Source organism: Peromyscus californicus, unplaced genomic scaffold (assembly GCF_007827085.1).
Source record: "Peromyscus californicus insignis strain IS unplaced genomic scaffold, ASM782708v3 Scaffold_15__1_contigs__length_86483966, whole genome shotgun sequence".
Lineage (NCBI taxonomy): Eukaryota > Metazoa > Chordata > Mammalia > Rodentia > Cricetidae > Peromyscus > Peromyscus californicus.
The window spans coordinates 73,170,256-73,185,040 of NW_026294447.1; the positions used below are offsets into that span (position 1 = coordinate 73,170,256).

Sequence of the window (14,785 nt, forward strand, 5' to 3'; positions counted from 1 at the left end):
AAGTGGTACATAGAAAAAAGCTGTTTTTAAAGTTTTGGACATAACCGAATTTTTTTTTATACAGTACACATTAAAAAAAAAAATCACTTCAACAAATGAATATGGATAGTTCATTGTGATAATGAAAGGTTTTGTTTAGACAAAAGGCCATAACCAGAAACTCAGGTGTATCTTGTACATTTCATCAGAAGTTAGGATGCTGCGTGTACCAAGTTTTTATCTGAAAGGCCAGGCTTATTTATCCCTGAGTCCTCTGGCTGTTCAGTTTGCTGTTTTTACACAAGCCACACCCTAAAACACCACCAGAACTTCCAATTTCCCACTCCCATGAGTGTGACTTACAAACGCAGACTCGGAAGAAGCAACCTGACAATGGTTACAATGTTTATTTACCGCAAAGTTTTCAAACACAACATGACTAAACACATCTTCATGGAATTTTTGGAGAACTTGTTTTAAGAGGGTTTTTTTATATTTAGCATATTTCTATGAAGAAATAACACCAATTTTAAGCAAACTGTATATCATTTTAATAACATAACAAATACCACTGACAAAATCAGGCTGCTAGCAAACAAAACTTCCTCTTGGTCAACATTCATCTCCACAGCGGACCCCAAAGGCCATGCATGTGGCATTCTACCCATTGAGGGTGTCGTGAATGAGCCGGCAGCTTCCCGAAGACTGGCTCCACTGCTGGGTACTCTGCAATGGTGTCACCAGTCTAAAAGGTACCTATTAACACTAGGTGTGTATGTCAACTCTAGCATAGCACTCCCGGAACTTAAAGACACATATTAGTGGTTAACACAGACTGACCGCAAGCCATCTCCAACCAGCAAATCCTGCCTAGGCTCCTTTATCCAACCTCCAAGGCTGAACTCCAGGCCTGGTCTCCACCCTCCTCTCTTTTCTATTTAAATTTAGTCATCTGAAAACCTGATCAAGTTCCAAAGCTTCAAGCAGCACCCATGTAACTGAAAACTCTCAAATGTAAAATACTAGCATCTCCAACATATGTGTCACTTGCTAGAACACAGATTCCCCAACTCCAGACATGCTCCATTCACCGGACCAGTGATCACCACCATCCGCAGCCATGTGGGCAAATGGCTGTGCTGCCCCTGGCTCCTGTTCCTAATTCCATTCTGTATCTATATAACAGCAATGCCACTTCCTTCTGTACTTCCTCAGTATGTTCCTGCCTCTTCACTTTCAACCATGAGTTCTGGAGGGCAGGGTCCTTACTTTAGTTACAGTTCCATCCCCAGACCCCCAAAGCAGTCTCTGGCAAATAGTAAGGCCTTAATTCAAACTGTAGAATGGAAGGGGCAGGGCTCCCTAAAATGTCTATGCCTCTGGGGAGTTTTGCACATGTTAATTAGACTAGGAAATCATTTTGCAGCCCCTTTGAAACTGAACAATATCCACAGTTTGAGAGCAAGCACACTATGACCTCATGACAGAGTATTGGTGAAATTATTAAGGCCACTCCACGTAGTTAAAAGGGAGGTTTATTTAGTGGCGTAACTTACAAATGAAGGGATAGGTAGGTCGCAGGGTCTGGGAAAGACGCAGTGCAGTCTGGCAGTGTTCTCTGGAGAACTCTGCTCGGTCTACCTCCAGCATCCAGGGTCCAGGAATCAAGAGAGAGAGATGGCGCATCCGGATCTCAGGTCTTCAAGGTCCTCTCTTGGCCCCGCCTTGTAGGCGTGACAGTTACCAAAGCCTCAATGGGGGTTGGAACTTCCAGATCAAGGTTGCAATGGCTACCCACTACATCTCCCCATTTTGTCTAAATAAGAAGGTTCTAACCTAATACAAGACTATATACAAAGGAATGGTTATCAAATATTGTCCAGGGATAATGAGGGATAATGACCTAGATAAGATGGAACTACAACCAATGCGAACAATATCAAGCAAGAAACACATACTAAAATCCAGAGAAGTCTAGAGCGAAGGTAAATGGCATACTACAATTGCCTCATATTGTAGATGTAGACCACAAGGTCTAGAAAGCTCCTACCATTGACTCAAGATCACTAGGCTTCAGAGCTCTGATACAAGTCCTCAATGACACACAAACAGCCCACCAAGCAGCTACCCAGTCCCCACTCCTTTTGTTGTGTACAAATGGTGTTTTTACATTAATTTATCTGGTGTGTGTGTGTGTGTGTGTGTGTGTGTGTGTGTGTGTGTGTGTGTGTGTGTGTTTGTGTGTGTGTGTGTAGGGGTCATAGTGGACATGGAGGTCAGAATAAACCTTGCAGGAGTCAGTCCTCTCTTTCTGCCCTGTGGACCTCAGAGACTGACAAGCTTAGCAGCAAGCTTCTTTAGCATACTCAAGCCATCTCCCCAGCCCAACAAGATTCTCGAAAGCAGTTGGAGAACTGAATTACTGTGTCTTCCTCTGGGTTGTATAAGAGTACACAGCAAAAGGCTTCCTGCAGCGTCCTCATGAGTTACACAGCCAGATGAAAACTCAGGACTAGTTTGAAAGCTGCTGAGGTACCAGACAATGTTCCATGGCAGAAAGAAACAGTCAATCTGCTCCAATGTGCCCAGGATGACCTGGAGCCACATGTACATGTCACAGCAGCTGGCCCTTGTCAATCTAAATGCCCTGCTGTCTACACATGTCCTAACACCTCTTTACTGAGCCCCAGCTGCAAACTGTAGGGACTTCCAGGAGCCACTTTCCTGCTGAGGCAGGCCAACTCCAAGCTCAGGCCAACCTTGAACCGTCTTAAATGCAAGAAATGGGGAGAGGGAAGAGGAACGGAGGGGAAGGGAAGGTAAAGGAGCAGGTAGGAGGGGGCCTTCTTTGTCTGGTTATGTGGCCTAGGCTGGCTTCCCACTTGATCCCCTGCTCAGCTGAATGAGCTCTCTGGAAGGGAGACAAGAAGACTTCACAGTAAGTAATAACACAGCACAAGAAAATGGAGACAGTATTGGCACTTAGAGTTTGCACAAAGCTTGTGTGCAGACTGAACCCACCCCTACTCCCGAGAAACAACCAAGGGCTACAGTCAGGCTGGTTTTGGTGTGTGTGGCTGGAAAGGTTCTGGGACGTAACTGGGTGGACTTGAGGGAAGGGATAAAGTCTGAGAGAGGAAGAGGTGAAGGGCAGGGTTTTCCAGAACATTTCAGGATCAGCAAGTGCACAAGACTGACTAAGGGGAAGTGACCAAGAGAGAGAAGATGCGAGGACAGGACAGTTAGCTTCAAGAACAGAGAACGGCTCCAGATGACAACAGAGCTGAGTTCATCTAAAGTGAATCAGCAGCCCGCAAGAAAACAAGACGGAGCTCCAGAAAGACACTGGTTCTTAGAGATGCAAAGCTGGAAGCGCCCATGGTGGGACTTTACCTTTGTCCCTGGGATAACACTCCTTTCTTATTTCTTAATCCTCCATGTTCACACTGCAGAAGACACGGGACCGTCTACTCACACTGCTGTAAAACCTCCATTTTGTTCACACCGTTTGGGTGCTTGTTTTTAAAAGGTTCGAGCTTCCCAGGTAGAAATCATGCCTCTCATTATTGTTACATGCCCTCAGAACCTAGGAGGGCACTCATTGTGAAAGTCACCCTACAAATATCACAGACGCAATTTAAGGGAATAGAAACTGACTACAGGAGAATCCCTGAGACATACATCACACAAGTACCTGCTTCAGTATTACTCATCTGTCACACTTGCCAGGCACTGTTTCCAGCACTTCCTGTACACTGACCTCCAGAGGCCTCAGAACAAGCTTATCAGCACAATCTTTACCAATTTTGCAGAAGATGAAGTATAGCAGTGTTAAGGAACTTGACAAGGTCGGAAAGCTGGTAAGGGCAAGATCTGCACCCATAGAGCGGGTGTCAGTTATCCACAAAGCCTTATGGACACACACCCCACCCCCGCTCAGCATTATATGATGAGGAGCCAGGGCAGCCATCACATACATTTGCAGAAAGTCTTACACAGTGCAAACCACAATTCACTCTTTTAAAATCACAGACGCGCACACAAAACCACAGTATTCTACCATGCTTCTAGATTATTTAGATTTGGGCTTTGCATGCTGTTTTCACTAGACAGTGCATCTGCTCTCTACATTAAACATAACAACCTCAGCTATTTTATACACAAAAAAGTCGGCTCCATCATCTGATCAAACAAACAGCAAGTGACTAATGCTGCCTAACTCCTTACTGGACACATTCATGTACAGGTAGCTAAGATAATACTGCCTGATTCAAATAACGTGACAGTTATACAAACAAGAGCGGTCAACACTCACTTTGCCAATGCAGAACATCCTGTGGTACATTTTGTAGAAACTTACAGACACACAACCTGGGCTCAGAGAATCTACCAGCAACAGAAATGACTGCTGGCCTAAGTGGAGACACTGAAATAACAATGAAGGACAACCACTAGTTCCATGTGACAATTACAACCATTGTCTAGAAAGTCTAGCAAGTGTTCCTGTAGAAAATACAATAAAAGACAAGATGTATCAAAATATGGGGTCTAGGACTATGGCACAGCAGTGGAGTGCTTAGCATGTGTGGAACCCTGACTCTACTCCCCAGCATGGAGAGCTAAAAAAAAGGATACTAAATTTGGTTCTTGTAAACAATATAAGACAGTTCACTATAAACTAACTGGTCAGAGGTCAGAGAGATGGCTCAGTGTGTCAGAGTACTTGCTGCTCTTGCAGAGGACCCACACTCAGTTCCCAGCACCCAAAGCAAACAGCTTACAACCACCTACAACTCTAATTCCAAAGGATCCATGGACTAGCCTCCAATCCACATAGACAGAGAGAGAGAGAGAGACAGAAACAGAGAGACAGAGAGACAGAGACAAATAAAATAAATCCAGAAAGAAAGGAAGGAGGGAGGGAGGGAGGGAGGGAGGGAGGGAGGGAGGGAGGGAGGGAGGGAGGGAGGGAAGGGAAGGGAAGGAAGGAAGGAAGGAAGGAAGGAAGGAAGGAAGGAAGGAAGGAAGGAAGGAAGGAAGGAAGAAAGAAAGAAAGAAAGAAAGAAAGAAAGAAAGAAAGAAAGAAAGAAAGAAGAAAGAAAGAAAAGAAAGAAAGAAAGAAAGAAAGAAAGAAAGAAAGAAAGAAAGAAAGAAAGAAAGAAAGAAAGAAAGAAAGAAAGAAAGAAAAAGAAAGAAAGAAAGAAAGAAAGAAAGAAAGAAAGAAAGAAAGAAAGACCGGTCTAAGACTATAAATACCCATGTTTGTCAAAAATAGTGGTCTAAGCAAAACAAATGCCATTCTTGAAAAAAGACATTTATAGTTAACAAATCTCTAGTTTAGGCACCATCTGAGGGGTTAAATAAACAAAATGTAATATAACCTTGCTAAGAGGACATAATTAGAACAGTGAATTTTATTACTTCTGTCTTCAACCAGGTTCTACTAATGCTACTGTTTATCCCGGCAAATGAGGAGCGGCCTGGGAACTGTCCCAGTTTCTCTGAGAGTTATCAACTGAAGCTAATGTTTCCTGAGAGAGGAGGCTGCTTGTCTGGTCCTTGAGCTGCCCAGCACCCTTGCCACTCCCTCAGAGGCGCAATGGGCAATGCCAACTCTGAGATGTCACCTGAGTATCCATGGTGCTCAGGCAAAATCAAAGCATGACCTTCCCTGCAAAGGTAAACTGAATGTCCCCTTGAAGTCTAACAGCCCAGCATGTAACGCGGAGGAGCTTGCTCTGGGGCTGCCCTGCTTTCTTCCTGTCTCATTTGTCTTCCGATACCCAAGTAAGTACAGGAAGGACCTGGGGCATCCACTCTTGTACTCACATGTGGGGCTCCCCCTTCTCCCCTAAAAGTACCTCAGAAACGACTGTCAAGACAATGGTGTGTTTGTTATCTGTTTATCAGTACTTATGGGGACACCAGGAAGCCCTGAGAAGCCTGGCTGAGGAACTCTGGTCCCTCGATTAACCTGTTGGGGAGAAAACTCAAACGCTAGGAGGCCCAGATGCCTCTGATGGAACTAAAACCAAAGAGTAACATTCTGCCCTATGACAGAGTTAATAAACAAACATCAAATTAGACCAGGCTAAATAATGGCATCAATTTGATTCTTCGAATTCAACAACCACCAACACCCACGCAGGTCTCATCATTAGTCCACCACCCAAGGGCTGGGATTATAGGTATGCCACACCTTGCCTAGTCCCACTTCAACTTCCTAAAGCAGGTATAAGTTTCTCAGCTCCTCCAGGTCAGCTAAGTAGTGAAGTGGCCATCCCCTCTTATAGCAGGACTGACAGGGTCCAAGTAGCCACACCAAAAGACCAGGCCTCAGCTCCGGTTCCTGGGCTGAGCTGGCCCTCCCAGGGATAACCACAGTCTATAGCCAGCCAATCAAAAGACGCCCCAGCGCCTCATGGTGACCAAAGACAGCTGCCCAATCTGAAGCTGCAAAGTCCCTGGCTCCCAACCAACTCCTGCTGATTCATTGCTGCTAGGTTCAAAGCCACCAAAGGTCCCATCCCCAACCCTGGAATTCCCCTAGCTGTGCTTAAAAGGAGTTCGCACGCTCCCCTCGTGGTCGTCACCATTTTGCCTGAACGGCTGACCTCCACACGCTGGAACGTTTTCTCAAGCAATAAACGTTCTTGCTGATTGCATATGTGAGTGGTGATCTTTGTGGGGTAATCCATGGACCCTAACAAGAGTGCATAAATAAGGCGTCTCTCTACCTGATGCCACATACGCACACCACATCTTCAGTCTTGTCCTGTACTTCCTACCACTGGCTTCATTAGAAGAGAAAACCAAATTACCAAAAGGTCACTCAGTTTCCAATAGCAATGCTGTTTTGGTAAGGGAGGCTTTAACCGCGCACCCCCCCCCACCCGCCCCAAAAAAGAGAAAAAGGTTTTCACCAAAGCACTAGATACAGATTGTGACCTAACACATCTTTAACCTGATCATCAGAAAGGGACCAAATTCTCAGAGTACTTCAAATCCTCACAAAATGCCATCTAAACACCTCTTACTGGACTGAGTGTCGACAATAAAGCATGTGGTAAATGTCAGTTCAGGTCATCAACAATGAACCCCAAATCATAAAGTTTCCAGAACGAAACACTATAGGATGCCTGCAGGCTGAGAGGGTATCAGAGGAAAACAGAACATACTCAGGACAAGGGAATAAGCTTCCCAAAACACAGAATTCGTAGCCAAGAATGAAAAAGGTACTCTATTAAAAACTGTGTCTTTAAATGACAGTGTTAAAGAGATAGACAGCCACACAGGCACACACATCCACTACACAAGGCACCACTGGAAGAGACGCATGTAAAACCTCAGTCTCAAGAGAAGAGAATGTATATCCATGGCATTTCAGGAACCCACAACTTCAGTCATGCAATGTCTGTTACTCCCTCTGCTGGCTTCCAAGAGCCTGTGTGAGGGGACAGGAGGACAGAAGAAGAGATGCTGGCCACTCTAAGGCTGGGAGCTGGAGGGCAAGGGCAGACAGCCTAGACTACATGAGAAGGCAGGAAATGACCAATAGAGTCTAGCACCGTCTGAGCTGTCTTTACAGAGTGCCAGTCAGTCTCCACTGAGAAGAAACTCGCTGAGGATGGCAGTTCTGATGTCCTATTTAGTGAGTTTCAAAGTAGCCTGTTCAACCCTAATGCTGATAGCAACATTTCTTATTCAAATTTACTCAATTCTACAAACCATGAAACTTAAGGTTGTTTGGATGAAAGATTCATTTTACTTTAAAAACTAGAGTCATAACACATCTTAGACATTCTGTCTTGTCTAAAAATAACTCTTCTACAATAATAGGCTAACACTGTAAGGATACAAAGTAATAGAAAATGTCAAAGTTGCCAATAATTATTAAAGCTGTTCAGTCAGAATTCCTTAGCTGTGATTTTACATAATTACACATTTGGTTCTGTCTAGACATGTTACTGAGTTGGATTCATAACACATACCACCCTACCTCACCAGTGCTGGCAGACCAGAATATAATACACGGCTGTCCAGTCTAGTATTTAGGACATGTGACTGACAGAGCTGTATTTTTAATATACAGATGTCAACAACTTACAACAAGATGGGGCTGTCCAACCCAGAGCCACAGACACACACACACACACACGCACAGACACACACACACACACACACACACACACACACACACACACACACACACACACGCTAGGGCAAGCACTATAGCTCCAGACTGCTGCCCTGCCCTGCACCTGTCACACCCACTGTTATGGATGAACCACTCGGTGTGTTTCCAGTCCTCACACTGCCTGCATCCTGGAGTCCCTGGGACTGCCCAAGGCTCGAGCTGCTGTTTCACAGATCAGCAGAAGTATCTAAACTGTCTCGGAGGACTGCTGGAAGCTGTTTAGATTGAACTGCCACTTAGAAAATGATACCACATGGAAAATAAAATAATTTCTTTCCCCTTAAGCAGTAAAAGGAGAAAAGAAACACATGACTTCGAAGTAACATCAACAGCAGTAAATGAAGTTGTGACCAGAGTAGCTAAGATGTCGAGCCAAGAGGTAATTCGACAGACAGGAAGGACTCGTGACAACCAAAAGTTACTTTAGAATAAAACTGGGGTGGCATCCAACTGTTCTACAGAAGAGGAGAGGCACCATTAACACTGCACAGGAGGGAGGTGGGGCGCAACAGGAAAAAACAATTGAACACAGTAGTTTCGGCATTCTAACGGCAAACAGATGTGAGTTCAAATTCTGCCTCAGTAACTTACAAGCTGTGTGAGCTGCAGAAACCATCTGCCCTATTATCAATCAACAGCCACATGAACCTCACTTAGAAAAGTCCAGGCACATGTTAAATGGTAATGGCCACTACGGCTATTACTGTCAGCATAAAATTTCTCAATAAGGGTTTGTAACTATCCAAATCCATAACACGCAAGAACCAAATGTAATAACAGCAATCATGTCAATTAGGAGTTCAACAACACTGGAAATCCAGAGAAAAGAAGTTTTAAACAAGCAGCTAGTTCTTCCCTTTTCCTATGCAAGTACTCTAAGGAATGAGAAAAAAGAACAGACAGAACTCCTTGGGATGAACCATCACTCACTTCATCAAATGCAGACACATAGGCAAATGCAGTCGAGGACCAAAGTGAACAACTTCCAGGTAAAGCTCCAGAGGCATCCAGAGCCCCCTACCTGGAAATCAACTTCCTTCAGTCTCACTGCAGCAACTGTATGGACAGGCCGCAATCATCTGAAAAGTACCTGTGCAGGATAAAAACAAGGACTGAGCATCGGGAGCTGAAGTCTGGTCTCACTGTCTACACAGTAACCAGACAGCTCTCTGTGGGTCTTGTCAAATATTAATGTGGGAACAAGGGTGATTCCTGCAGGAGCCTCCGGGACAGTGTGAAGGAGGCACCCATGGCATGCCCTGTCTCTCAGCACAGGATTCTGAACTTCACAGGAGAAATGCAGATAAAGGGGGCTAGCCATGTGGCACTGGGAAGAAGCACCGATGTGCTCTGTCCAGGGTCAACCATCAACACTGTGGTTTTAGGAAAGGCCATGCTGTTACTGATGGTAAGCTTCTCCCCAACTTCACTTTCAGGGCTGTGATCTTTGGGTGATCTGCATAGGATTCATTCATAAGAAGAAAAAAACCATTCCCCCAACCAGACAGGTTTCACACACCCCTCCCCCTCTCCTCCCCTCTTCCCCCTTCCTCCCTTCCCCTCCCCCTCCTCCTCTGGGATCCTCCTCAATCCCAGCTGGCCTGGGGCTCAAGAGACAGGCTAGGATGGCCTTGCACTTGATCTGCCTGCTTCTGCCTCCCAAGTGCTATGACTGAATGCCTCCAGCACCACGTTAAATGTCTTTTCTCTGATGCAGGGCAGCTCCATGTCCACCTTCTCCAGAGGACAGTTCTCAACAGTCTGAAGTCTTCTCTGTTACATGAGTCCTTGGTGAAGGGTTAATGACCTAAAAACCTCAGGTGGCTGGAGAAGTGCCTGCTAAGGAGACCCACATACCAAGGCCACTGGCATCTACCACTTCCAGACTGTAGGGGAACTGACCTCCAGGTAGAATCTTCCATCTCCAAAGTTCCCCCTTTTCCATCCTCTATAGTCCCCAAGACCCCCGGCCACATGTGTACAGCCTCACTTCAGGGGAGTGACTGCAGCTCCTCAGTTGTTCTCATTAAAGGACAATTCTGCTTCTGGAGATGCCTGTCGTCTTCCCTTTTATCTCCACATGGCTTCCATCAATCTCATCTAACATCCTGTGGTGCATTACACAGACCTGTGCTGTGTCATTTCCTCCTCTGAGCTGTATTAAGGTCCTCTTCGCACGCATCTGTGATGGCTTTAACACCTAAGGCACTGTGTCTGACTCGCCAAAGATGGCCCTCTAGGAGCTACATGATTCCAGACACTACTTACTGCATGCCTGCTGCAGGGTAAATGATCTAAGAAAGCACACAGGATGGCCCCTTGTCACCAGAACTGTAGCCTTGAGACCAACTAACTGGTCAACATATCCCAGACTGAAAGGGGAAAATGGTGACTTCAGCTCCACGGGTGGAATTCTGTTTCAGGCTCCATTACTCTTCCTAAAAGTGAAGTCCTTTCCCTTGTTCACAGAGAAACCCTGAGCCAGTTTGCTGTGGGGCTGGCCCGCCCACCCTCACTGCACTCCAGGGAAGGGATCTCAGCTTTCCACTCCATCCTTCCACACAGTCTTGTTCTGTGTGCGACTGAGACTAGCATCAGAACTCGGTAGCTCAGTGTCCCTCTGACTTCGGCCACTGGAAGGACTCGGCTGCTCTGCACCAACCAGCACTGTCTGACTCCAGAAAACATCCCAATGAACTTCTGCCTCAGGCCTTAGTCTGACCCCAATCCACACACCTGAGGGAAGCAGCTGTCTTCACATGGCCTTTCTCTAACAATTACATTTTAAATACAGGCTATCAGGAAGAGCCTTGGATAGCTCAATGGAAACAGAACTTCCCAAAGCAAAAACACCTTCAATTTCCCCAAATCAAGTCTTTCAACCCATTTTAGAAGTGAAAGGCCAACTTTGAAAAGCCATGCTGTACTTTTTCTATGGATCTGAGGGCATTTGAAACACGGTTCCAGGGTTACAGCAAGACAGTGCTCAAGCACAGAACTAGCCCCAGAGGTTCATGGCTAAGCTGTGATGAGGATGCCTGCAGGAGAGAGGCAGGAGTCCCAAGTTAACCAGCTGCCTTGATGAGCCAGGTAATAATCACAGAGGGTAGCTAGGATCCAACCCCAAACCCCAGGAGAAGACGGAATTCAACACAGTCCACACCCAGCCTGCGCTTCAACCAGCAACAGAGCCACTTCCTTCAATGAGCTCACTGGGTAACAATGAGCAATGTACAAACATAAATTATAACCAGATCTGTGCTATAATCATTATAATCACTGTGAACTGGAGTTCCCACAAAAAGCCACACCTATGGTAAAGACTCTACAAGGCTGAGTTGTCTGAACTGACTTACAGAGTTGGAATGTTGCAGATTCAAAGTCAAATTATCTTGGTCTATTTGTGGTGCTCTTAACCATTCACTCTTTGTCTTACAAAATATCCTTGTGACTATCACATAAGACTTTTGGAAGGTACTAACAGACTACTAGCTTCTATAAACCAAAAGCTGAGTATGCCATTAAGTAGTATGTGAGGCCTGTAATAAAACTATCCCTGCTTGCTGGGACGTACTCACCTGATGTTCCTACCCATGCATTTGAAAAAGTGCCTGGACTTAGGACTCACTTTCGTCTTCTGGCTACATGAACTCTATGGCACTGTTTCCACATTGGAACATGTTATTCGGGGTGACCTGAATCCACATCCTGAGCCACTAACACTCAGTGTAAGATAATCTCTCTGCCGGGTGGTGGTGGCACACGCCTTTGATCCCAGCACTCGGGAGGCAGAGGCAGGCGGATCTCTGTGAGTTCGAGGCCAGCCTGGGCTACAGAGTAAGTTCCAGGAAAGGCTCCAAAGCTACACAGAGAAACCCTGTCTCAAACCCCCCCCCAAAAAAAAGGAGGGGGGATAAGCTCTCCCTTCCTGCGTTTGAGATGAGAACTGTATTCTCCATAGACATCAGGTGTCAGCGGCTAGAAGCTTAGTATGTTCTAGAATTTTACGTAAGGATTTCTTGTAGGAGTCTCAATTATCCTTTGATACACTACAAACCTCAAGGAAATTATCTTCCTCTCTAAGAGAACGGCACCAAGTCCACAGGACCAGGCAAAGGTTGACACATACTGAGATCTTAAAAGACTGAGTGGCCCATGGCAACAGAGTGATAAAAACCGACCATTATTACCTGTGTGACAATAAGAACACCAAAGGTACAAGGGGAGGGAAGGCATTAGATAATAGAGTCCTCAGTCACTTCATCCCTAAGCATCCCACCTGCTCACCACCTCCCTCAAAGGGATTCTGCATGCCACAACAAAGCACCTTAGCTGTACAATACTGTGTCACTAGACAGACGGACACCACAAACCAGGGGAAAATGTGGACTTGCAATAATGAGCCCTAAGTCCAGTAACTATGGGATGAAGACAATGAATACTCTGCATGACACACCAACAAAGAAACCAACAACGGGCATGCGCCCTTCAGGCCCCACAGCTGCTAGGTAAGAGTGAAATCACATACAACCATTAGACAGTGACACCAGACACCACAGCTGGGCTGCCATGCTAGCAGAAGTCATCAGAAGCTTGAGCAAAGCACTTGCCACCATTTGTAAATGAGCCCAAGCCCAGGTGAACACTCGTCTCCCCAGGGGAGTCTGGAGCCAAAGCACAGCAAATACAACAGGACACACAGAGTCAGAACATTTAAATAAAGTGACTTCTAAGCATTCTTTCCTATGGTAGCCTTTTACTGCAACACCAACACAGAGGTTAACAGAAGGCATCCTTTCCATGCAGGCCTTTATAATCCCAAGCTTCTGGTTAGTGCTGGTAAGATCACAGACCACCAATGACTGTCCTGTAAGATTTTCTGAACTGAAGCCTTCCCTCTTTTTCTGCAGAGTCCACTTAATTCACTAAGTGTCAGTGTACTCTTAGAGACGTTTTTCAAAGGAATAGGCGGAAAAGGCAATAGTTTTACCCCAGTAAATCAAGAGGAAATGTGAAGAAGCAAAAGTCATCCCAGTGGTCTGACCCAGTAACTGTTATTTGAGGTATTATCCTAAGAAAATAATCAAGCATTTCTATTAAATGCACATGCAAAATAAATACATCAAAGCTCTATCTATGACATATCAGACATATTAGTCGAAGGCAAGATGTAGTATTACAAAGTAATTTGAAATGGCATTCCAAAACTATTTAAATGGATGAAAAATATTAAAAAATGCAACTAATCATTAAAAGTAGAAATACCATGAGATTCAAAGTTTGCTATTAGAAAACACAAACATGCACAGAAAAGCACAAAGTAAGAGAATATTACTACTAGAAACAACAGGGAGAGCAGTATCTCTTTGTCCCCTCCTCCGAGTTAGTTAAAACCAGCTTATAGGACTGGAGAGAAGACTCAGTGGGTAAGAGCACTGGCTGCTCTTTCCAGAGGACCTGGGTTCCACATGGCAGCTCACAATTACTTCAGTTCCAGGAGATCCAATGCCCCCTTTTGGCCTCTCGGACACCAGGCATGCCTAACACACAGACATACATGCAGGCAAAACACCCCTACACATAAAAAAATAAAATGAAAACTAACTTCTGTTACTTATCTTGCTGCCCACAAGAACAAATCCCTTTAAAACAAACAGGCCCAGGAAAGCAGCTCCTCTCAGCTGGTGAGTCTGCTGCAGTCTGTAAAAACATGCATTGCTTATTTTGTCATATGCAATGACTACAGTAACAGGGAAAGGCATTTTCCAGCAACATTTCAAAGAAGAAAAATCTTACCAATTATAATTAAAAAAAAACAAAAAACTGTTGGAGCTCTTTATACCCTGAGTGTAAAAATCAGTGTTTTGTGATTAACTAAGAGATGTCTAACAGTAGGACACCATACTGATAGCACACAGACCCTTTCATCGTTAACCTCAGAGGAGATGCTTCAATGGGTAAAGTGCTTCAGTGTGTGCAAGAGGACCTGAGTTGGGATGCCCAGGACTGTGGTGGTATTGTTCTCCAAAATATTGTGCACCCTAATAAACTTATCTGGGGTCAGAGAATGAAACAGCCACTAGATACTGAGGCTAGAAAATGGTGGCCCTCACACCTTTAATCCTAGCATTCCAGAGGCAGAAATCCCTCTGGATCTCTGTGAGTTCAAGGCCACATTGGAAACCAGCCAGGCATGGTGACACACGCCTTTAATCCCAAGAAGTGAGCCTTTAATCCCAGGGAGTGATGGCAGAAAACAAAGATATATAAGGCGTGAAGACCAGAAACTAGAAGCTTTTGACTGGTTAAGCATTCAAGCTTTCAAGCAGCAGTTCAGCTGAGAGCCATTGGGATGAGGACACAGAAGATTCCAGTCTGAGGAAACAAGATCAGCTGAGGAACTGGAGAGGCGAGGAAGCTGGGGAGTAATGGCAGAAAACAGAAAGATATATAAGGTGTGAGGACCAGAAACTAGAAGCTTTTAGCTGGTTAAGCTTTCGGGCTTTCGAGCAGCAGTTCAGCTGAGAGCCATTGGGATGAGGACACAGAATCTTCCATCTGAGGAAACAGGATCAGCTGTTCTGCTTCTCTGATCTTCCAGCATTCACC

At 45.2% G+C, this 14,785-nt stretch overlaps 1 protein-coding gene across 11 annotated transcripts in view; it reads right to left on the minus strand.

Moving 5' to 3' along the window:
* The window catches only part of Sipa1l1 (signal induced proliferation associated 1 like 1), a 306,912-nt gene that overhangs the window by 195,447 nt on the left and 96,680 nt on the right, over positions 1–14,785 (minus strand). For 3 of the 11 annotated variants that reach the window (XM_052739391.1, XM_052739393.1, XM_052739394.1), the window contains one exon: positions 9,198–9,266. The exons of 7 other annotated variants lie outside the window; for them this stretch is intronic. The gene's annotated coding sequence lies outside the window, so the exon portion shown is untranslated. Of the gene's footprint in view, positions 1–9,106; positions 9,126–9,197; positions 9,267–14,785 lie in introns of those variants that run through there. One more of the 11 variants, XM_052739392.1, reaches the window with a different exon arrangement.